The sequence below is a fragment of the Schistocerca piceifrons genome, chromosome 1 (genome assembly GCF_021461385.2).
Source record: "Schistocerca piceifrons isolate TAMUIC-IGC-003096 chromosome 1, iqSchPice1.1, whole genome shotgun sequence".
In the NCBI taxonomy this organism is placed as follows: Eukaryota; Metazoa; Arthropoda; class Insecta; order Orthoptera; family Acrididae; genus Schistocerca; species Schistocerca piceifrons.
In genome coordinates, this window is record NC_060138.1 from 252302707 (window position 1) to 252328442 (window position 25736).

General features: G+C 41.9%; 1 protein-coding gene across 3 annotated transcripts in view; it reads right to left on the reverse strand.

Moving 5' to 3' along the window:
• The window catches only part of LOC124792827 (protein PRY1-like), a 542115-nt gene that overhangs the window by 108256 nt on the left and 408123 nt on the right, over positions 1-25736 (reverse strand). Inside the window, exon 1 of one of the 3 annotated variants that reach the window (XM_047257972.1) lies at positions 12420-12483. The exons of the other annotated variants lie outside the window; for them this stretch is intronic. The gene's annotated coding sequence lies outside the window, so the exon portion shown is untranslated. Of the gene's footprint in view, positions 1-12419; positions 12484-25736 lie in introns of those variants that run through there. 3 annotated transcript variants of the gene reach the window in all.

Below are 25736 nucleotides of genomic sequence, written 5' to 3' on the forward strand. Positions count from 1 at the left end.
TCGTCGGTTGTTGACTGGGTCTTCAAGTCGTACTCGAATCCTGCGACGGGCCTAAATTGCCTTCTTCAGCCATTCCAAAAGTAAGAAAACTGCGAGCAAATCAGTGTGGAACATACAAAGAATTCTGTAATGGCTACCGCAATTCCTTGCTGAGGTTATGAGACGACTGTGGCTTTCAGTCTGTGTTGTGACAGTCGCTTGCACTTCCCGATTGAAAGCTGGCAACAGTGCAGCTAACTGATATTCATCTTTTTTCGCCGTATAGAGTATAGGTTGCAGAAGCGGGTGTCTTTCTCCAGGAGAGCTATTTGATCCGACCACGCACGACTGATAAACCCATTCAGACTTTCTCTTCTTCCCTTCTCTACTACGCTGCTTAACCTCACACAGCTGTTGAATGACAGACTTAACCACTCTTACCTCCTCCTCCTCCTAATACCGGTACTGTAGTTTGGGAGTACTCACACAATAAAAATGATAATAATAATGATGAGAAGAAGAAGAAGAAGAAAAAGACTACAGTTAAGTAAATGACATAGCCTTAGACAAAGTGAATCTTTTCTTCTGTGTGAGTACTATCTACACCAAGGAGTAGGGACGATTGTTCGAGATCAGATGCATTATTTAACAGTTACTGCAATTACTGCAAAGCGCAGCTCGTCAGCCGGAGAAAGATCGATGGATCTGAGGATAAACCGTAACAAACGTCAGAAGCAGTTATATACTAAAACTTGACCCAGACGGTATCTTTTTTCATTATAGATGAAGGAAGATTAGGACTTGATGTCCTGCCGATGAAGAGATTATTAGAGACTGAACACAAGCTGGTATTTGGGAAGGATAAGGGACGTATTGGTCGTGTCTTTACGAAGAGGAACCCGACCCCGGCGCGATTTAGCAAAACCACGGAAAACGTAATTCTGGAAGACCGGAAGAGGACTAACTGTTACCCTCCCGAAAGCGAAATCCGTGTTATACAATCATTACACCTCTCTCGTTAAGGTGTGCTGTCAGTGATTTTGATGGCGGCCACACTGGAAGACAGCGACATCAGAAACACACGGAAAATACGTCAAATAATAGGCTAGACTGCCAAGTAAGAAGGAAACGTCAATATATTGTATGAAAACCTCTCCAGCAATTCCTTGATCCCTAACATTACACTGTTGTGTAAGCCTTACCTAAAATTCAGCACCAACATCACACTCGCAGCATCTACATGAAACTATTTACAACAAAGGAAAATTGTGTGTCCTCAAATCTTCCAGCAACAGAATTTCTTCCTGCCAACCGTACACTAATGAGTTACCTGCCTTTCCCCTCTCCGCTTCTCTGCCCGTCCAGGCAAAACTGCTAACCTCTTATTCTAGTTGCTTACGTACTGCCTTCGTCTGTTGCCGCACTGGGCAAACATTCATAATAGGGCCGGCCAAACCAGCCTACTACTGACCGCAGTTAATCCCCATCTCTCTCCCCTACCCTTATAATATTTTCAGCCTTTTCCACTTCTGATCGTTGGACTTTAACCTCAATAAAAGCGAGTCCCCCAATGGTCACACTCGATTCCGTTCGCAGCAGTGCTAGGTACTCCCAGGTGCAATTTTCTATATAAACTATCGGAATATCTGATCATAAGTATCCAGACGCCTATTAGTGAACATTAATATGGGGTGCGTATACCCATTGCTTTTACGATGGCTTGAACTCTGCCGGGGAAACATTCAGTGAGATGTCTGACTGTAGGTGGAGGAATGTTAGTCCTCAAGATTCGAAACCAGAGAAAGTAGTGATGTTGGACGCTAGGGTGTGGAGCGAAATTGACATTCCAGCTCACCCCAAAACTGGAGCGAAGTCAACGTTCCAGCTCATCTCAAAATTGTTCCACTGGGTTGAGATCCGGTTTCTGGACAGACCAGTCCATTTCAGCAATGTTATTGTACCCAAACCACTGCTTCACATATGGTGTTTTATGATAGTGTGTACTGTCATGGTTCTACGAACAATTATCGTCTCCGAACTATTACACTACCGTTTGCAGTACACAGTGCTGCCTGTGCGTCCATATCCTTCTGCATTTAGCGTCTTCTTAAGGGCAATAAGGGGACCACACCCTAACCATGTAAAACACCCGCATACCGGAACACCACCTCCACCATGCTGCATTGCTGGCACTACACATGATGGCACCTAACATTTTACAGCCACTCTCCACACCCAAATCCTTCCACCGGATTGCTACAGAGTACAGCGTGATTCATCACTCCAAATCTCTCGTTTTCAGTCATCCACCCTTGCCACCGCCCCTGATCAAGGATAAAAACAAAATAGCACTGTCGATTACCAAATTGGTAGATGTGTCATCTTTTCCAACCATATATTACGCAGGAAAAAGTTAAAATGAAAATCAATCTTCCACACACAACATACAAGCGGCAGTGCAATAAAAACAAACAAAAAAAACCTAAGTTCTCCGGTTGTTTCACGGAGGATGTAGACCATATGTTCCAAAGCTGTTATATTTTAATGTACAGACATTATAGGACCAAGTACAAGAGAAAACATTCTCATATTTGTGTATTCTTTTTCAGTGTGGGGGAGAAATAAATTTAAACAAGTTATTAAAAATGTCTCTGTACATTCACAGAATGTTGATGCAATCATCACGTTAAGACTGTAACATTTGCTTAAACAGGTTTTCATGTGAGTATTTCTCTCTTATTTTGAACCATTTCATTGAGCAACGTCTTGTTTTCTTCTTCTTTAAACACGGTGCCATAGTCGGTGTTAGAAATGCTTTATCTGCAAGTGCAGCCATTCCCACTAGTGTCAAAATACGGCATACACGAACAGCTTCAAAAGTGAGGTGAAATTTACAAACTTTGTTGGTGCGTGTACCGGCTTATTTCACAGACTCGTGGCAAGAAAAAGGAAACTGACAAACAAGCTTATGAGGGTCTGCATAGTAATTCCTGAGAATACAAACAGACAGACAAAAACGCAGCGAAAGACTTTATAAATAAAGATAACTGTATACTTCCACCTTTTCTTGTGGTATTCTTTCTGTTATATACGTCGATCTGAAAATGGAAATTCCGGCCGAAACTAGTGGTCAATAAAGCGTTATTCACTAAAAGCAGCTTATGGTGGTAATGTGAATTCCTTTAAAAACCTTGGCGCTGTTGGGTACGCATTACAAGAAATGTTTTGGTATTTACTGTGTAAAAAACATACCATCTGATTAAGTTGCAGTGCTCCAGGGTGTACTACACTACCAACAAACGTAAATTGTTTGTTGCTTAACAATGAAAGACTGGCTTATGATTTGTCAACTGGCCGTTCCACGGTCAAGGCTGCCGTTCCGGAGGAAGACCTGCCCCGTAGAGTAACGACAGTAGGACAGTGTAATTACTCCGAGTCTCCTCGTGGCGGCCTCATTAGTAAACTCTCACTTAGCGGCGTGCCATGGCCTGAGCGTGCCGAATGTTGTCACGCAGTCCCGTTTTCTATTCGTACCGCGAGGGGCACGCTGCTCGCCGGCTCGGCGCCAGCATGTCTGTCGCTACTGTTGGCGGGAAACGGTTGACTCATTGTAGAAACTTGGTGAAACGGAATTCTCGGTACGCCTGTGTACACAACTCGATAGGCGCAATCATTAACATTCCGTGAAAACTCTCGAATCGCCAAATTTTCTGAGCCACAAACGGCCACTATAAAACCGTTGACTTTAAAGTTTCTCTGAGATTTATTAGTCCATTGTTTACTTTAAATATCGACGGCTTAATTAACACTCACTTGTTTTACGAGGTGCGTATTATTGCACGATGGTATTGAAGCATTTGAAAACGCAACAAAATACGGGTAATCTGTTAGTTGATCCAGGACCGCACATACTTTTCTGTGCGGACCACCACGTAATTAAGGCAATCCCAATTAGTACTACTAATTTTATCAGTTCTGGAGGATGTCTCCAGACAATGAAACGTATACAAAACCATCTTCGTTTTGCTGTTGACTTTGTACTACTTGTATAGTCCTGAAAATCAGTTACAAAAAGACTGTTATAATGCATAATGAACCACTGAAAAGAAGATAGTACAAATTAACAATGATGTTGTACAGGCTTTTTTAGGATGAATAGTAGAGGGTGTAGAAACAAGGAGAGAAGTAAATATGGGCATCCCTCCCCAAGGGGGAATGAGGGGTGCTGCTACCTGGTGGACAGCACTGTAAATGTAGCCGCTTGTTGGAAGACAGCAGTGAGCAATTAGAATCGTTATTTCAAGTACGTTCGCTTCAGCGTCGGTTATTGTATGAATTGGTGTTTGTTGTGGACTGCGAACCTGAGGCAGGTTTATGAAATCAGTTTCTTTCCATGCTCTTCTGATTAGTTTAGTCCGAACAGCCGAGAGATGAAGACAGAGACTGGAATGCATCTATCAAATAATTAAGGATGTAAGTTGCAAATGCTACGCTCGGAAGAAAGATTAGCACAGGAGAAGAATTCGTGGAAGGCGCTTCTGATGCATGGGGAGGACTTGAAACGCATCGCTGATAGACGAGGGCTGGTGAGCCGCCCAGCGTGGATGTGATTTCTAGGCTGTTTCCCACATCCGACAAGGTAAATAACGGCCTGGTACCCACGTCCTGCCTTAAATACATTCTACGGAAAGGGTTAGAAAACGTTATCACTGTTGACCATAAGATCCATACACGACGTAGACTTGGGGTGCACAGATTCCTTCCCATGTCAATTGGTGGAGTCAGGAAGGGCATCTGGCCACAGTATGCCACTTACATTGCCAAAACTGATTTATAGGGTGCAATGAGTATAGGTGCAGATATTTTTTTACGTGGTACGCTAATATGTAGACATCTGTGTTTGCTTGTTTTTTATCTGCGTCCAACAATCTTATCACAAGCACGTCACAAACCTTAAGACCCAACGTTTTCTGCACAGTCATAACTGCATCACAAAGTGAACTACGCCTGTAAGTATAAACTAACCGTTTTGGGTCCACACTTCGATACCTGACCTGCCGCCGATGGGAGAGTAAACATTAATGGCTTGCTCTTGCTATATGTACATCGAGGTACTACTCAACTTAAAACCATCCGAGTAGTAATAGCTATACCTATTAGTCTGCAAATGACGTAAATACTCCTGTAATGTTCATCCGTACACCGTCCACAGCCACCAGTAGAAATATCTGCACTAATACCCGTTACATCCTGTATAACAACGCTGACCCTGTAGGGAACGGGAAACGGCGGAAGGAAAGGAGGTTGTTATAGTCCACAATAATTTCATAATATCTGGTTGAAATGGCTCAAAGCACTGTGGTAGTTGAAATCTGTGTCATCAGTCCCCTAGACTTAGCACTACTGAAACCCAAATAACCTAAGGACGTCACACACATCCATGCCCGTCAAATGCACTTTTTTTTTTCATTGCTTCTGCAACAGTGTTCTGATCGTTTTGTGTACAAGGAGCGAGGGGGCGGGGAGGGCAGTACATTCTCTTATTAATTTATCTGGTATATATTCCTAAATGTCCATCGATACTATTTCTCTGAATTTAAACCGCATCCGGTCTACGCTTACAATAGTCAGATTGGAAGGAGTGTAGACTCTCTCTTAGGAAGAAAAGAAACGAATTTTTATCTGCTTTTTTTAAATAGATGTATTTTGCGTTTGTTTTTGATGGGTTTGGACGTTATTGTACTCAATTTAGTTACAACAGCCTGGTGGTCACTAACTCCTGTATCTGTCATGATGCTCCCTATTTGGTCCGGATTATTTTGGTCCGGTTTATTTGCTGCTAAGAGGTCAAGTATGTTTTCGCAACCATTTAAATTTCGAGTGGTCTCCTGAACTAATTGCCCAAAATAATTTTCGGAGAAAGCATTTAGTACGCTTTCAGTCTATCATTTATGCCTGCCACCTTCTTTAAAACATGTATTTTCCCACACATATCGAGGGTAGTTTGAACTCACCACTAACTAAAGTTATATCAGTGGGGCACCTATTTGAAATGAGTTTCAAGTTTTCTTTGACCTGTTCAGCAACTATATCATCTGACTCGGTCTCAGTCGCCAATATTAAGAAAAATTCTACTCAGATACCCAAAGCAGCACTCTCACCACTGGAACGCCGTATAAGGTTCAGTTGAGCAACTCCCTTGACAGAAGTGCTGTTAAGAAACGGTCGTTAAATTTTTGCAAGATTAGGGGCTGGCCAATGGGCAGAAGAGGGGCGACAGCAAGCCTTACGATTTGACATTCGGTTTAAACGCTTTCTAGACCAGGCTACCATTCACTTTCATCAAAACACCTTTAAAGAATTTTTGTACTTTCTTGGGAGAGGATCCATAATTGCACACAATTATTATAGTGCGATTTTATGAGCTTTTCGAACAGAAATAACTAATGTTAATCATGGTTTCGCCTTTTTAGTGAACTTGTTATACGTGGTCCACTCAGATTAATGTGCCCACCGCCAGTGCTGACTTGGCTCTGAGCACTATGGGACTTAATATCTGAGGTCATCAGTCCCCTAGAACTTAGAACTACTTAACCTAACTGACCTAAGGACAACACACACATCCATGCCGGAGGCAGGATTCGAACCTGCGACCGTAGAGGCCGCGCGGTTCCAGACTGAAGCGCCTAGAACCGCTTGGCCACACCCCGCCAGTGCTGTACGTCAACTTGCAATAACCACTCACAGGCGGCAGATGGCAGCACTATCAGGACGGGAGGACGCAAAAAGAGCGCAGCCGTTGTTGTAATGCGAAAACAGGGCGATTCATCTGACCAAGGGTGGAAACACTTCTGTAAAGACAGTCTGTAAAAAGTGCGCGTGCCGCCGTGGATAAAGCATACAATGCCTGGAATATGGTGCTAATCAAAACCAGCGCCGCTGTGACCGAGTGGCTCTGGGCGCTTCAGTGTGGAACCGCGCTGCTGCTACGGTCGCAGGTTCGAATCCTGCCTCGGGCATGGATGTGTGTGATGTCCTTAGGTTAGTTAGGTTTAAGTAGTTCTAAGTTCTAGGGGACTGATGACTTCAGATGTTAAGTCCCATAGAGCTCAGAGCCATTTTGAGCAACTGTGGTGCACCACGGTCCATTGATGACAGGGACGAAAGATGGCTGCTGAGGTGTGTAAAGTCGAATTGACGTTCAACTGTTGAGCAACTGACCGCTCAGAAGAGCCAAGTGGCTAGCAATACTATCTCCTCAACGACCGCTCAGCGAACGTTGCTGCATTTGGGCCTCCGCAGCAGACGCCGGGTACATGACCCACGCTGACTGCTCTTCATTGGCGAAGAAGGCTGCAGATTGCACGCCAATATGGCAACTGAACGTCCACCTCTACATGCAGCTCGTTTTGCTTCGGCACGATGGCATCTACAGTGGGAGAATGCAACGTGTAACTCAGCTCGCAGTGTGCGGCCGTGGTTCGAAGAGCATCCTTGCCACCAAACTCCCCTCATTAAAGCCCAATCGAGAATCTGTAGGAGCATCTCGATCGGTACCTTCCAGAACCTCACTGGCACTATTCCAGCGGCGTGCGCTGCAAAAGATGGTTATCCAGGCCGTTGAAAGATGATCACATATGTGACGGGACATTATGATTGTTCATGAAGGTCAAAAATCTACAATTTTTCCGAAATGAAGTACCTTTATGTCAATAACAAAATAGACTTCCCATATTTGTACCTGCTGCAGATACTTTAGGTGGTCCTAGACCAGATTAATTAACATTCCATGATGATGGTCGAAGTAGAGAGGATATAAAATGTAGACTGGCTATGGCAAGGAAAGCGTTTCTGAAGAAGAGAAATTTGTTAACATCGAGTATAGATTTAGGTGTCAGGAAGTCATTTCTGAAAGTATTTGTATGGAGTGTAGCCATGTATGGAAGTGAAACATGGACGATAAATAGTTTGGACAAGAAGAGAATAGAAGCTTTCGAAATGTGATGCTACAGAAGAATGCTGAAGATTAGATGGGTAGATCACATAACTAATGAGGAAGTATTGAATAGGATTGGGGAGAAGAGAAGTTTGTGGCACAACTTGACCAGAAGAAGGGATCGGTTGGTAGGACATGTTCTAAGGCATCAAGGGATCACCAATTTAGTATTGAAGGGCAGCGTGGAGGTTAAAAATCGTAGAGGGAGACCAAGAGATGAATACACTAAGCAGATTCAGAAGGATGTAGGTTGCAGTAGGTACTGGGAGATGAAAAAGCTTGCACAGGATAGAGTAGCATGGAGAGCTGCATCAAACCAGTCTCAGGACTGAAGACCACAACAACAACATATCAGGCGACCAAGAGATAAGCTTTCATTTCGTGTGTTGGTGCTTCAATACTAAGCATTTATTTGTTGAGTGTCATTCCCGCTTTCATGTTGATGCTGTGAAGTTGTGTTTAAGTTTACATTATTCAATTTTTCCACTATTGTTGTGACCAATTGCCTAATTCTACCTCGTTGTTTAACCATGCCGCACGTACTTACAAATGCTGAGTGCGGCATATGGTTTTTGTGTACGTACTTTGTAATGGAAACGTTCAAGTTCAAGTCTCTCTAAGCACTATGGGACTTAACATCTGAGGTCATCAGGACATCAAACCTAAGAACATCAATGCCCGACGCAGGATTCGAACCTACGAAGGTAGCAATGGAAACATTAATGCTGCTTATAGTAAGGTAGACTATTTCCCAACCGCAGAGTACCAGATTCACTCGTGATTCCACTAAATGGAATGTGACTGACACAGTGTCCAGCAGTCCTATTTCATCTGAATTGGAAGTGAACAGAATGTGAATTAATTAGAACACATTATTCGATTAGCAAAACTTAATCCTTTTAACGTATCGGTGTTCCACGTACAAGAATACGACAAACATTAGGCGTGCAACGGTTCTATCATTTCCACTTATTGCGGATTCAACGAGTTGGAGGAGGAGACGCAAATGACGATTGAAATTTTGTTGTTACCCAGTCCAAAATCGCCGAGTTATGCCATTAGTATTGTTTCTGACGAAGCCACTTTCACTAGTGAGGATATCAGTAACAGTCGTAACTCACATCGGTGGTTCGATAAATACCCACATGTCTTGTGGAGATACATTTTCAATAGTGCTTCACGTGCTGTATGATAGAGAATCAGCTGAGTGAGTCCGTGTTGCTGCATCGTTTCGTAAGACTTCTTTCAAAACGAGGTTCCAGCCTCATCGGATGCCCATTTACTGTGTCTGGTGAGGCATCATCTAAATCTAACGTTCATCGGAAGATGGATTGGCAGAAATTGTCACGTTTCTTGGCCATCAAAGTGCCCGAACCTTCCCCCCTATAGATTTTTGCCTGCTGGGATGGTTGGAAGGCGAAGTCTACAACAGAAAAGGTAAGCATAAGAGACGAATTCATCTTTCTAAATACGTGTAATGCTGGCCCTCATAACGTAACTCCCAACCAAGCGCACAAACGCTACACGCGCCATTGTCAAGGGAATTCGAGAGTGCGTTGAAGTTAGGGTGAAATTCATGAAAATCAGCTTTGAACTCAATTATTTGCCTCCCAGAACACATTCTGTGAGTAGTAGTTGTGATTACATTCTAACAACTGAATCTTTAAAAACATAAAAATTTTGACACCTATTGTATGGATTACCTCCTAAGATATTTACTATTCCTCGTGAGACAATCAGTACATTCAGTCAATGAGGTTTAGTGTTTATAGAAAATGGAGACTTCAAATGCGAACGTTTTTGGTGTGGCTTTAATGCGTCCGGTATTGATATCGAATGATACAAGTTTCAAATGGTTCAAATGGCTCTGAGCACTATGGGACTTAACATCTTAGGTCATCAGTCCCCTAGAACTTAGAACTACTTAAACCTAACTAACCTAAGGACATCACACACATCCATGCCCGAGGCAGGATTCGAACCTGCGACCGTAGCAGTCCCGTGGTTCCGGACTGCAGCGCCTAGAACCGCACGGCCACCGCGGCCGGCCACAACAAGTTTATTGTTACCAGTTGCCAACAAATAAACATGAATATTCATAGCCGGTTTCGGTACACAATATTACCAGAGAACGATACTCTAAAGTTTTTTAACTTTTGTGCGTCATCTACCGACAGGACATTGCGATGCACAGGTCAGACCAACAGGCTCGCGGTCAAAATAGTGTTCAAGTACCAGTCCAGTCATTATAATTTAGCTTTCCGTAAATCACACCCAGTGTGAGTTCGGATGATACTTTCTTCGCGGATCTTCGTCTATTCTGGTCCTAACACTGATAAGAAAAAGTCTTTCCCTGCCGGTCCAACCATTCAAAAAGCAGATGCTGGTCCAAGCACTTAAAGACAGAAGAGCGAAGGATACGTAACAGCGACAATATTTATCCCTTAAAAACATCTGTCGTCTCCCCTTCCGTAGTAGCTCTGTTCCTTGATGCTAAAATCAATGCTATAACCTGATCGATTACAAATAAACAGTCGTCACAAATTGCGGTATTTTTACTCAAAAATTAATCTAGATAAAAGCCGCAATTAGGATGTGTATTCAGACAAGTTTATTCTCCTAAAAACTCTCCTAAACCTAAAGTCAGCGATCGCCAATGACTCTCAAGGAAAAGCAGAAAATGGCCAAGTACTGTCGTTATGTGAATGTTGAAATTTTTCTGTTAGGATTTCGATTACAATAAGAGAAAACCAAGTATTTTGAAGTAATTACTCGAAAATGCATGATCTGAAGTTACACTTTACCGAACAAGCACTTTAAGTTATACTGAGCCATAACAAAATAACGCTTCTTATCTACGAGAGAGGCTATTTACAACACGCTCTTGCATTGTATCTTTTACCATTGTTCCAACGCGTGAGAATTCTACGGCACTGAACAGACGATAGAGCGAGAAATGTTGCGAGGCAGAGTCACGCTATCTGTTTGATGGCCTGAGAACACGTCAATCCATTCTTCTCTACAAGGCTGGACAAAGCGGTAAATTTCGAGAACCGGCGAAACTGAACCAACGATCACTTCGCTGCCGTTATATATTCATAATAAATATGAGAGTGATTCAATACAACAAGTAAGGCACTCGATGTGTATTTTTCTTCGGGTTCCATGCTTCCGAAACAGAAAATAGCAGAAGCAGATGAGAACTACACTAGAAGGCTGAGGAACCAAGAACAGTTTTTTCTCGCGCACTGCGTATCGGAAGTTATAAACCAAATGTGATGTGGCGCATACCAGTACTACAAGAGCAGCAAGTATTCGTGCTGCTCTACATCCGTGTACTTTGTGAGGCCAACGAAAAGCAGCCAAAAGGATCAAATCTACAAGCGAGATAGTGCAGCAACAAAACAATAGACCGTTATTTTCTATCATTCCGGAATAAAGTTTTGCGTAATTACCTTGAATTAATGCAGGTTTTGAAGATAATTTACAAGATGATTCGTTCAAACAGACTACTCTTGTTGACCAACTGACTTCACAGCCTACCCTATCACTTGTGGCACGACGGTAAAGACGAAAGATTCGTGCAATAGCATTCATTACATATGCTATATAAGTAGCAATACTTTTGGTTTTCCCAACCACTTTGATTGACCAAGAGCAAGAAACATGACATGTTCTTGGTATAATCTTAGAACCACAATACCTAACAAGCTGATGAAGTTCTCATTGATAACTGCTTCCTTGACTTTATTAATAAAGAAAGCAAGTTCGAAAAATGAGAATACAATCATCGACTTTGCGAAGAAAACTGTCTAGTTCGCTCAATATATTTTCGTGTATTACAAAGTTTCGGCTACTTCAATCACTAAATCAAAACATAGACCTTGTAAAATAAAGTTTAGAGTCAGCGGACATAAAATTTATGCCTACTGCACCTGTCTGTGAACACAGACTTTAACGATTTCTAAGTTTTGATGCCGCTAGCCAAGTGGTAATACACGAAAATATTTTGGGCGATCTAGATGGCTTCCTTCGCGTTAATGTCCCTACTATGTCGTAGCTTACGGGAGATGCTTGACATATCATGTTTTGAAACGTGTATTTTGGAGTCGAACAATCCGCGTTGCTAATCGTACAGACTTATTTTAGAATTATCGAAGTTGACTACAGATACCTACATGAATAACTGATAATATCGGTTAGATAGTAGTTGTAAATGTATTCCTTATCGTTCTCAGTTACTCTTATCGCGGTGCTAAAAATTGCATAATTCGGGGAACAACTTCAAACAATGTCTTCACGGAATATTTGTTTGGCGCGGGAGTGACCACATCGAATTTCTGAACGGTAACTGAAAATTTGTGAACACTAGCCCCCCACGTTCGAGACGGCGACATTGTTCAAGCAGAGACAACATCCCCAACGGGGATCAATGACGACTAACCTGGCGTCGGCGTGCTGGTTGCTCCGTGCCCGTCTGGGCGCAATCTAACGTACTACTGGCCAACAGCTGGTGTGTGACGGCGACCGCTTCGATCAAGCATCGCGACGCCAGCAGTGCGCATGCTCCGACACCGCGTCGGCGACTCACTGGCGGCGTAGCGTGGCGTCTGGCAGAGCGCACCTGCTGGCGTTGAAGGGCTGCACGCACCGCGCTTATGAGGGACAGTGTGTCAGCGGCCAACACACGCGCCGGCGCCGAAGCCGGCGCTGGCGTTTGTGCCGCCGCCGCCGCTACAAGCCATTGTTAGCCGCCCAGCCTTTCGGGGAGCCCCGTTCGTTGGAGGTTACGCACGTCTCCACTTCGACCTCTACATCATTACCATCACCCCAGTCACATCATCTGCTTTATAAAGATCTCTATAGACTTTTCCACGCATTACGGTCTCGGTTAAATGCTCTCGCGTTGCTCGTATATGATTCTTAATGACATTCTCATAGCTTCTGTTATGTTCGCGCCTTTTCGCATTTCTTGGAGTCGGGTAAAGAATTTTGCATTAACTACGATGTAGGTATCCAATCTGTATATTGAGCAAGGAGTAAAGGAAACCAAAGAAAAGTTTGGGATTGGAATTAAGGTTAAGTGGGGAGAGATAATAACCTTGAGATTTACCTGTCAGAGACAGCAGAGGACTTCGAAGAGCATTTATATGGAATGGACAGTGCCTTGGAAGGAGAATATAATATGAACAACAACAAAAGCAAACAATGATAATGCAATGTAGTTGCCGGCCGCCGTTAAGTGGTTCCAGGCCCTTCAGTCCGAACCACACAGCTGCTACAGTCGCAGGTTCGAATCCTGCCTCGGGCATGGACGTGTGTGATGTCCTTAGGTTAGTTAGGTTTAAGTAGTTCTAAGTCTAGGGGACTGATGACCGCAGATGTTAAGTCCCATAGTGCTTAGAGCCATTTGCGCCATTTTTTGCAATGCAGTCGAATTAAATCTAGTGACGCTGAGGGGCCGGCCGGAGTGGCCGAGCGGTTCTAGTCGCTTCAGTCTGGAACCGCGCGACCGCTACGGTCGCAGGTTCGAATCCTGCCTCGGGCATGGATGTGTGTGATGTTCTTAGGTTAGTTAGGTTTAAGTAGTTCTGAGTTCTAGGGGACTGATGACCTCAGAAGTTAAGTCCCATTGTGCTCAGAGCCATTTGAACCATTTGCCATTGACGCTGAGGGAATCAAATTAGGAAACGAGGCACTTACAGTAGTAGATGAGCTTTTTGCTATTTGGCAGAAAAATTGCTGATGATGGGCAAAGTAGAAATGATACAGAATGTAGACTTGCGATGGCAAGAAAAGTGTTTCTGAAGAAGAGAAATCTGCTGACATGGAGTATAGATTTAAGTGTCGGGAAATCTTTTCTGAAAGTATTTGTATCGAGTCTAACCATGTATGGAAGTGAAACATCTAAGATAAACAATTTAGAAAATAATAGAAGCTTTTGAAGTGTGCTACAGAAGAATGCTGAAGATTAGAGGGTAAACCACGCAACTAATTGGGAGGCACTGAATGGAATTGGAGAGACCAGAAATTTGTGGCACAATTAGACTAAAATGAGGGACCTGTTCATAGGATACATTCTGAGACATCGAGGGATCACTCATTTAGTACTGGAGAGAAGTGTGTGTGTGTGTGTGTGTGTGTGTGTGTGTGTGTGTGTGTGTGTGTGTGTGTGGGAGGGGGTGGGGGGCGTTAAAAATCGTGGAGAGAGACCAAGTTACGAATACAGTAAGCGGATTCAGAACGATGTATTTGTAGTTACTCGGAGACAAAAGAGGCCTGTGGACCACAACAATAACATATATGCAGACAGAAGCGAGGAAGACAGACCTGGGTTCATATCCCAGACTTGGTACGAGTTTTCGTTCGTTGCTTCAGTCTGCACATATACGTCATTGATGTTCGAAACTTGAAAAGTTCTCTGGAATCATGTAGTTACATTAATATTCACTGTGCTCGGTGCATATGGCACAATAATTCGGAATGAAAACTTTGAGCTTTCAACAACTGCCACCATTGCCTTCGTCAGGAAAGCAAGTGATGGTCAAGGAAGTTAAGGAATCGCACACTTGTAACCATGGGAGTATAGTACGGGGCGTTGTCTTGACGTCACAAACTTGAAACCGACGTCCGCCATGTTAGGAGCCCCAAGCATTAGTTCCTGATAAACGTGGTTTGATAAACACAGGTTACTTTCACTGCAATGGTTTTATTTCTGTAATTTGGCTTTAGATTTCCTATCATTACAGCTCGATGAGCGCTCTGGTTGAGCGCTGTGAGAAGGAAATGTTACAAAGTGTCCAGACGTAGCTAAATATGTTCTTAGGAGTTCCGGGAAGGTGACACACCTAGACGGAACGTTAGTTCGTCATTCCATGTTAAGGAAAATGCTGGATTACAAAAGCAGCTTTGTCACATTAGATAGTTCGCTTCTCGGTCATTCGAAACATTTTACATAAAGAAAGTTATATTAATGAGGCCAAATGCGTCCTATTACCGAAACAAATATGCCTTTAAGACCAGGAAAGTCTGAAAATGCCTTCCTGACACTATGTTAATCACGAAAGCAATATATGTAATGTTGACCGTTTGAAAGAACTGTTGCGTGGACACGACAGAAATTAATAACCTGAAGCAATTGTACACAGTAGGAGGAGGAGGAGATTAGTGTTTAACGTCCCGTCGACAACGAGGTCATTAGAGACGGAGCGCAAGCTCGGGTAAAGGAAGGATGGGGAAGGAAATCGGCCGTGCCGTTTCAAAGGAACCATCCCGGCATTTGCCTGAAGCGATTTAGGGAAATCACGGAAAACCTAAATCAGGATGGCCGGAGACGGGATTGAACCGTCGTCCTCCCGAATGCGAGTCCAGTGTGCTAACCACTGCGCCGCCTCGCTCCGTGTGTACACAGTAGTCTGCTAATTGTTGCGGGCTACTAGCTCGGCGGCACCGTCTTCAAAGCTACGTGTAGCGTAAGGCTGAAGCGCCGCATCCCCTTATTATACCTGCATGGATCTAAACTAAGCCGGCCGCGGTGGCCGAGCGGTTCTAGGCGCTTCAGTCCGGAACCGCGCGACTGTTACGGTCGCAGGTTCGAATCCTGCCTCGGGCATGGATGTGTGTGATGTCCTTAGGTTAGTTAGGTTTAAGTAGTTCTAAGTTCTAGGAGACTGATGACCTCAGATGTTAAGTCCCATAGTGCTCAGAGCCATTTGAACCATTTTGAACCATCTAAACTAATATTGTAAAGTCCATTGCGACCAAAGATAACGTTGGTGCCACGCTGCGAGTGATTTTTCGTCGTTGGCGTCAGTATAACCTCTGGTCGGTGTGGGCACAACAATATTTGCGTAATTCCATTGCTCCCTTGACTCAGTACTTTCCTGACCAAGGCAATAGCGGATATTGTATAACAGTCAGTTTTCATAGAGAATTAACGCTAGAAGTCTACGGAGAACAGTTAAGACAACAAAACAACCGTCGCGGAATACGCGAGCGGGTAGAGAATTCGCCCATCCGATTACACTGTCACACCCCTCCAACCTCCACCATTCCGCCGCCGCTACTCTACTCTACTTACCGAATGATTTGTTTGTTTTAGTATTATTCTCCAATATATGTGTCTCTACTGTCCGCTTACCAAGCCTCAGTTTCAGGGTTTCGCTGGTGACGACGTTGTCTACTGATTAAAAATTATGTAGAGCTGTGCTATTTATTAAATGTTCAGTCCAGTTATTTGCCTGGCCTGATAATCCTTTTTCCCGTTACTGTAACGTTTCAATAATTTCTGCCTTTTAAAGGAAACAAAAATTTAATTGAGTTGCGGGCTGGAATTGGATAGTACGAGAACGAAGGAAAAAGTAATACGGGAAAGGAAGGAAAGTGGGAAATCCCCTGAAAGAATGTTGTAAAGAGCACAATTTAATCACTGCAAACACTCGATTTACGAATCATGAAAGGAAATTATATACATTGAAGAGGCCTGAGGACGCCGAAAGGTTTGTGACAGATTATGTAACGGCAATACAAATATCCCGAAATCATATTTTAAACTACAAAACATTTCCAGGGGAAGCTGTGGACTCTAACCTTAATTTACTGATTATGAACGCCAAAGAAATTGCAGAAAGAAACCTGGGACCCGCATAAATTTAAGGAACCGGAAGTTGTTGAGAGTGGGGAGTATTAGGCAGCGAATGACAGGAACTGGAGATAGGAAGACGAACAGAAGACGAATGGGTAGCTTTGAAAGATGAAATTGTGAAGGCAGCAGAGCAGCAAATAGACAAAATGGCAATACCCACTGGTAATATGTGGGTAACACAAGAGACGTTGAATTAAATACTGAAGTGAGAAAATATAAATATGCCGCAAATGAAGTAAGGTATAGAAAATACACGCGTCTAAGAAATGAGATATATAGAAAATACAAAATGTAAAGCATGAGACACGAAGCTATTGAAGCATGCATGACAAAGGAGACGACAGATTCCTCCTGCAGGACCTCTGGAGAAAAGCAAAGCATCTGTATCAGATGACTAGCCAGTCTCAAACAAAGTAGGGAAAGCTGAAAATTTGAGGGAATATAGAGGTGTCTATTCAAAGTAAACAAACATATCAGTATGGGAAGGGAAGAGGGAATTGTGGAGGTTGACGTCGGGGATGAGATACTGCGAGAAGAATTGAAATGCGTTAGTCGAAAGGAGGGAGATGGAATAGACGACGTTTCTTCGGAACTACGAGATCCTTGAGGTAAGTACCCATGACAAAACCATTTCACCTGCAGGCAACTTACACGAAATACTACACGGTAAAACACTTGTCTTGATCGCTAAAATAATTTTATTTGTTGTCTCAAGACGCATACCAGGAGAACTCCATCCTCAGATCTGTGGCATTAAACAACGACATAAGACATGTTAAAAGGAATACATTGCAATAATGCAGTACATCTTAGTAAAATAACTATTAAAATCAATACAAAGTATGTTATCACTTCCTACTACATTCTGCAACACGATTGGAGCCCTGCTGACGTAGGGAGCTCGACGTTGCTCATGGTAAACAATTATACACGCACGTTGCGTTGGTGACTATAACATTAAGCATAATTCTTGTATTACTTAGTGCTTATTAAGAAGTATAATAAAGGACTCAAATTGTATTAAACATGGCCGTAGCTGCAGCATTTCAAAGCTGCTGTAATTTGAACACAGTAAAATCTGTAATAGGTGCTTATTGTCTCTAATATGACATTCTAACGCACTCATATTACTAGTAAAAGTGTACTCCCGGAAACGCATATTGAAATTACGCCCTGACTGCCCAGCATAATACTCTTGACAAGACTCGCTTTTCAAACTTGTGATGAAGACACAAACCAACTCTTTCCTTAGTAAGAAAACCTATCTTCACAGAGGACTTTTTAAATGCATTAGCAATAGGCCATAATGTGATTGTAATTATAACATATAGTTTTCAATAACCGTTTGCCACGTAGGAAGCAGTAGGTATGTAGAGATGAGCACAGCGCAGAGAGTGCCATCATGCGGATTTTCGGATGGAAGACGACAACAACAACAACAACAACAACAACAACAACAAGACTCACCGAAAGCAGAAATGTGCGCAAGTGAAATATTTGAGTTACACTGTGTTTACGATTCTGCGTTAACTGTGGGCTTTGTGAACCAGATGACAGACTGGATGAAGCCAAGAGCCTATAACCTCCAATCGGCCCACTCCTAGTGGAACATCCTCGTGTTCAAAACAGCGTTCAAACTGGTGATTGGTCAAGTTCCAAGTACTCGTACCTCAAAGTCAGAGACATATGTTAGCAGCATTTCAGCCTTATATTGCTTAAGACACATATGGATTTAAAATTTTTTAAATGCATCAATTAAGAATTTTTCCTGATATAAATTAAAATGAAGAAAGTTGTTTATCGGTACTGAAGTTCAATGACGATGTTTTCGGTTTTCTGTTATGAGCAAAAACGATGAAAGGGATTGTCCCAGAGATAGTGTTGAACTGAAGAATCCAAACCTTGGAAAGCCATTTTGAGGGGAGACACTTAAATGTTTGTTTGAATGACTATATGTGGGCAGAAGTAGTTACGTGGAAATATGGGGACAGATTTCTTCGTAATCTTCCTGTATCCATTAATTTCTCCTAGTTTGACGCCGTCGTCCATCTCATATCTTCTGCTATTCCGAGCAGTAGGAACTGCAATCTAGTGCTGTACCGTCGTTTAATAGTTACAGAACCTCAGTATAAAAATCAGATTGATTTTAGATGTTGACAACGCTCACAGTAATGACTATTTCGTCTGACTAAAGAAATATTCCACATGCATTGTCATTAGAAAGCAAATTATTGCCTGAAACACAGAGTATGTACTCAACTGACTTCGGACGTTCTCAGACCATGCTACAATGTGTTACTTCCTCGGTTATTACGACGTAAGGCCACAAATTATCTTCAAAATTTCCGTTGTTTGTCACAGTGGATGATGTGAACCACGTTTTCCAGACTGCGTGTAATTTGTATCTGCACTCTGTTTATCATTTTGAGACCCTTGTGTAACTATCAGTTGTCGGTTTGTAAAATGGCATGCAAGACTGAGTCAGTACTCAACTAAAATCTACTTCCTCGAAAGGCCGTCTACGTAAATATTTAATAGCGCAGGGAATGCATAGCAGATTTCTCCTTCTCCCTGGATAGTTGGAAATTCCTTGTACGGGCGGTCGTCATAACTAATATTACGGATTCGTTCCCTTGAGACTTGCAATATTATTCGTTTCCCAATTTCGCCTAAGACGACCTCTTGAAACGTTATCAAAAGCGTTTTGGACATCTACAAAGTTCATAAAAATTTCAGGTTTATTCTCTCTGTGTGTATTAGGAGTTTAATACCGAACAATCTTTCAAGTCCAAATGTTCATCTTCCACGAATAATCTATACTTTTATACACAAACAAGACGTTTAACGTTGTCGCCAAAATTCTCGAAAAGTTCTTGAACTATTTACTTCAGATATTTACACAATAATCTAACAAATGTTCAGATGGACATAAGCTATACACTTTTTAAAAGAACAGTGTACAAGTGTCTTGTAAAAACCGACAGCGATAAAGGAAATGCTGTGCTGTGAATATGTGCTATTTCATTTTCTTTCTCGCAGTCATTTTTAACTATGATAGCAGGGCATTTAAATTATTACACAACTTGTTTCTGCTATATATTTTCGTTTTAGTTACGACGTTGCATTGTTTCTTTCTTTCTTTTTTCTTCGCTGTTAGTTTTAACAGGAAACAGGAAAGCTGTATTTTCAGCTTATCTGATCATGATCAGATATTGATATGGACTGTGATTTTGTAATCCTACCCGTTCGCAGATTTAAACTTATGTGTAATACCGTCACTGAAGCTACTACCTTCATAGATGCACCAGCTGGAGCAGCCTCTCTCATATTCCATGTACCAGTGATCCTAACCGATTTACCCACTCATTTTAAGCAACTTCAACACACAATCAGGTTTTTGTTTGCAACCGCAATAAACACATCGAAGAAGCAAAGATGGAAATAAAAGAAAGGTTCAGGAGAGGAATTAAGAATTGAATGTGAAAGGATATGTGACGCGATTCGCTGATGACCCTGCTATCCTCAGTGAAAGTGAAGAAAAATTACATGACCTGCTGAACGGAATGAACAATCTAATGAGTACAGAATATGGATTAAGAGTAAATCGAAAACAGACGAAGGTAATGAGAAGTAGCAGAAATGCGAACAGCGAGAAATTTAACATCAGGATTGATGTTCATGAAGTAGATGAAGTTGAGGAATTGTGCTACCTAGGTAGCAAAATAACCAATGACGGATGGAGCGAGGAGGACATCAAAATCAGACTAACACTGGGAAAAATGGCATTCCTGGCAAAGAGAAGTCTGGTAGTATCAAACATAGGCCTTACTTGGATGAAGAAATTACTGAGACTGTACATTTGAAACACAGCGTTCTATGGTAGTGAAACATGGATCATGGGAAACCGGCAACAGAAGAGAATCGAAGCATTTGAGATGTGGTGGTGCAAACGAATGTTGAAAATTAAGTGGACTGATAAGGTAAGAATGAGGAGATTCTGCGCAGAATCGGAGAGGAAAGGAATATGTGGAAAACACTGATAAAGAGAAGGGACAAAATGATAGAACCTCTGTTAAGACATAAGGGAATGACTTCCATGCTATCAGAGGGAACTACAGTCCACTCAGAAGACTGATTACTCAGATAAAAGAAAAGGTATGAACAATGCACAAGGTCATAGAGAGAGGGGGAGGAGATGGACATAGAGAGGGGGAGGTGGTGATGGGCAGAGAGAGGTAGGAGAAGGATATTAGGACGTATATCCAATATATATTTAGTAACTGTAAATCATTGCCTGGTTCGCTAGTCTGTTATAAATTGCAATCTATTGTTTTAAAATTACAACATATGGTATATAGCGAAATGATTTCTCAGCTATAGTCTTCAGGGTATGTTCTGTTTACGTTCTTGAAAGAGACACCACTATGGATTTAGAGGCAGTAAGGGATTTCATAAAAAACGTTATGTAGTACAGGTTCAGCAGCGGACTGTGATGTACAGATTTTTTTAAAAGTTCAAAACTACCGCATTCAGGCGATATGATCGCAAACTTCATGAGACCTTGGCGCTCAGGCTGGTATAGTCAGGAACTCTCCTCCTCCTCTCCAGACAATAATCGTAAAAAAAAATTTCCAACGTAAGGATTCGAACCAGTTATATTCGCCACTGCATTATTGTGCGTTGTTGTCCAGTGGTAACGAGACCGGTAACTGGCAGTTTCTTTGAAGACATTACTTCAAAAATTAAAGCAAAAGTTTTGTTTCATTAGATTTATAATTTACCTTAAAGATGTAATTTTCGTACATGTACGTCTCTGGTTACTAAACGAATAAATACGCAACCGAAATGCTGATATTTATTTTAAAAATTGTCTTAATATACTGAAATAGATTAGCTTCTGTTTCTGACGCGACAGAAGGCACTGCCTTTATATAAGATTTACGTAGCGTCTGATGAAACTCGTTGTGAACAAACAGCGTAGTAACGACATTGGTTTCAATGGTATATCGTGTGGATTCAGAATTAGCGACTGCCCAGTAATTCGCGGCCGTATACCATTAGTATCCATTTTCTGCTATTGTGAACAATTTTCTAGTTTTTCTCTACTTGCAGTGATTGAAATATATTGTTTACCAACTTGTATAAATTTTTAACATCAGCTTATTTTTCTGCAATTACTCGTTGCTTTCTCTCATCTGTGGCAGACACAGCAGTTTATTCTAGAGTTTGCAGACGCGATTTGCTAAAGCTTAATGCTCTCTTATCATTGAGAATCAGAAAGGCAGATGCCATCAGAACGAATATTACACAGTTACAGAATCTGTGGATGCATCGTTTCCTGTTCTGTAGGACCTCCATGCCAAATAAATCTGAAGTATCAAAGAACCAATCCTCAACATACTTCATAGTGAGACTGTTTGCTGACGTTGTACGGGAAAGTATCGTTTGTTGAGTGACTGTAGAAGGACAAAAGATGACTTGGACAGAATATCTATTTAGTGTGATGAATGTGGAAAAATGTAAATTCGGAAGAGTAGGGGAAAAAATCGTGTAATATTCGAATACGGTATTAGAGGTGTGTTGCTTGACATCATCGCGTCGGTTAAATACCTAGGCGTGACGTTGCAAAGCGGGTAGGGAGTGACACTGTTTACTGGAAGAGTTTGACGAAAGTTTGACTCATTTACAAAGGAGAACGCGTATACAACACTTATGCGACCACTCTTAAGTACTGCTCGAATTTTTGGAATCCCCCACCGGATTACAGCAAGATACTGGAACAATTCAGATGCGGGCTGCTATATGTGTTACGGTAGGTTCGATCAACACGCGGCTGTTATACAGACGCTTCGTAAACTGAAATGAGAATCCGTGGAGGGAATACGATGTTCTTATCGCGAAGAAACTCTATTGAGGAAGTTTGGATAACGATTCTACTGTCGCCAACGTACGTTGCGCGAAAGGATGAGGAAGATAAGTGAAATTAGGTCTCGCACTGGGACGAATACATAGCCGTTTTCCCATCGCTCCATATGCGAGCGGAACAGGAAATGACTGGTACTGATACATTATACCTTCAGTCAGATCCGATGAGGTGGATTGCGGAGTACTGATGTAGATGAAGACCTAGATCAAAGTGCAAGATAGAAAACCTTCTAGTCTTTTGACTACACGAGAAAGAACATTTTTTAAAAATCTTGTCACAAGAAATGGCCTCGCAGCGAAGGCGAGCTGCAGCATTGAAGAAGTAACCAGAAGGACCGCTGCAAGACAATGCGTCCAGCAAAATACAGGGAACAACGAAAGTACGTATTAAAGAATGTGTCGCCGATAGTCAGGATGGATGGTGTTTGTTTCAGAAGACAAGCTGCAGCAGTGGGCAATGAACGGTCACCGATGGCATCTCTCATTATCACTACATGTCGTAAGTAACACCTGTGATTTTCAAGCTCAGATCATAAATTTTACGAACAATGCCGTTTTACAGAAAAGTGCTCTTGTCCGTCATTAAAGAAGTATACTACAACTGGTATGCTGTAACTAAACGTAATTCCCTGGAGTCGAATAACACCCAATTATTGACATTTATACACTCGTATAAGTTTTCAATCGAAAGATAAGAAAGAAAAACCATCACAAACGCTGTGATATCTTAGATATGGAGCAGTAGCTTCCTGAACTCAGTCATCGCCATGTGCCCGAAGTGGTTTCTGAAAACAAGCGAAGACCAAAGCCAGTCCTGCTTATCCCAATACGAGGACTGTGTTTTAACTACTGAATCATGTCTTTCAGTCTTACCTCTTTATGAAACCATTTATTCTACGTCAGCTTCCATTGTCACCAAATTAGTTGCATAAACAAACATTTTCCTAGTTATTTTCGTTTGTAGTGGGTGTTCACGTTGACTGATGTAGATTTTGTGAGATACCGAATTCTCCCGTAATTGCAGCTAGCGTATATTCTTAATTTATCTTCATATCCTCCTCACCTAACCCAATATTTACTACATGACAAGTGGATTTGTCCGTTATTGTAGGTCCAATTTACAGGTTGTTTTTCTGGTTGCAGGCCACACTTTCAGCTGTCTTATCCTTCAATAACGGCTATGTGTCATAAAGAGGTGTGTATGTCTTTGGTTGTTCTGATTTAAATGAATCTGTTTCTGATCTACTGTGTATGTACTGTAGTCGTCTTCTTTGGTCTTACTTCACAGTTTATAGTTTGGTACATTACCTACCCACACACCTGCCTACCAGCAGACTTCCCACTTTCAAGATGATGTTGATTATGACCTTTCCCGTATGATATTTCAACACTTCCTGTTTGGTAGGGATTTGTTACGAGGTATTACAATAACTTCACAGTTTGAGTAATTAAAAAATGTTTTTAGTAATAACGGGCACATTATGAATCTGTGGTTGACAGATTTAGTTGACGTAACTTTATATTCTTGTTTTATTAGTAGTTAGTATATGAACATGGTAATAACGTGGGGTTGGCCACCAGTAAGTGTTTTATGTTTTACTAGTATATGATTATCTCACCTGAAGATATAATTTCGCTGTCTAAAATAAATATTTAGAGGAAAAGTTGTGACAGAGCTTTGAAACCTGTTGTTCTAACGTTGACACCAAATAAAGAGCGAATACAAGAAGAATGCGTGGGAGAAGAAAAACTTGTTAGTCAGAAGGAAAGACGTGTCAAAGAGAGAAGAGAGAGTGCTACGATAACAAAACAACGTATGCTAGATTTCATTATATCAGTGCCACTAAAGGGAAGAAAGCAGGTCAGACAGCCAGGTGATTCTTCTTCTTCTTCTTCTTCTTCTTCAGAGTCAAATTCGGACTTCTCACATCATGACAGTAGCTTAGATACAGCTATGGGCTTACTATTTAGCGAAGAAATATCCAAAAAAGAAGAGCAGCCTGGTGCTGCGGACTGCTAACCGAAGGGACCTGGGTTCACTCCCGGTCGAGTCGGAGATTTTCTCTGCTGCGTGTTGTGTCATCATTGCATTCGTATCGTTACAATTGGCATTTCACTACTGAAATGCCTGTATGGCCAATCAGATTCTCCTGTCACTTAATGACTTGGCTGTACTAAAAGAGCAGGGAAAACCCGGAAATTCATTGTGGCTCTTTGTGGCCAAGGTAATTTTATTAAACCAAGAGGGAGGCTACTTACAAAAGACTTCTAGGAGCCACAGGAAGAACCATTCATTGACACTGACGATTTGATAATGAAACTGTCGAATCTGTTCGTGGAGAAGAATGCATTATTTTTTAAAGAAGTATTTTTAAGTATAATGTTCAAATTTATGAGGTATTTAAGTTCAATATTGTGTTTGGTAACTTGGCTACAGCACAGCAATGTTGCACAAGATTATTTTAAATGTTTTTATTACGCATTCATTCTTACGTATCCATGTTTAACTCAATGATCCGCACTTCGGGGCTTTATCCAATTCCGTGCGGTAGAACCACGCATTTTTTGTTTTTGCTGAATTGTAATCCTCCCTATAATTAATAATCAGAAAGATCTAGAATTTGGATGGGCAATAGGTAACAAAACAATCTATGACTTCAATTTGAAATCGCGGGAAAATCTTCCCCTCACTGACGATAATGTTAGAGAAACTAAAAATTGCGGAACTTCAGCCTCACGTACCATAGATAACGCTGCGCATTCATAGAACACAATAGTCAGCTTACAGCTTCCGTTCACTGATTGCCGATATAATTTCCGAAACTACCATAAGAAGACTGTGAATTAGACAATACAGGGAACTCGGTAGATTTATGTCGAGTCCCAGAACGACTAAGGATTTCGAATAGTCACAGAAGTATTTGTGCAGAGAACTACAAAAGTTGGGTTGCAATCCCTTGTTACTGCAGTGCAGTAGCAGCAGTAGTGGCGGGGGCGTTTTCTTGGCGCCGCCAGACTGCTACTGGCGACAGCGTGTCGGCTATGCCCAGACACTGCGCCGCCTGCGTGTTGCATATAGGGCCGGGATCAATGTTCAAGTATACGGCAGGGTGGGGGTCCAAATAACGTTCAGCTATACTGTTTTAGATTTACCGTACCTTTCCTAAATTACCAGAGACGAATCCCGAAACG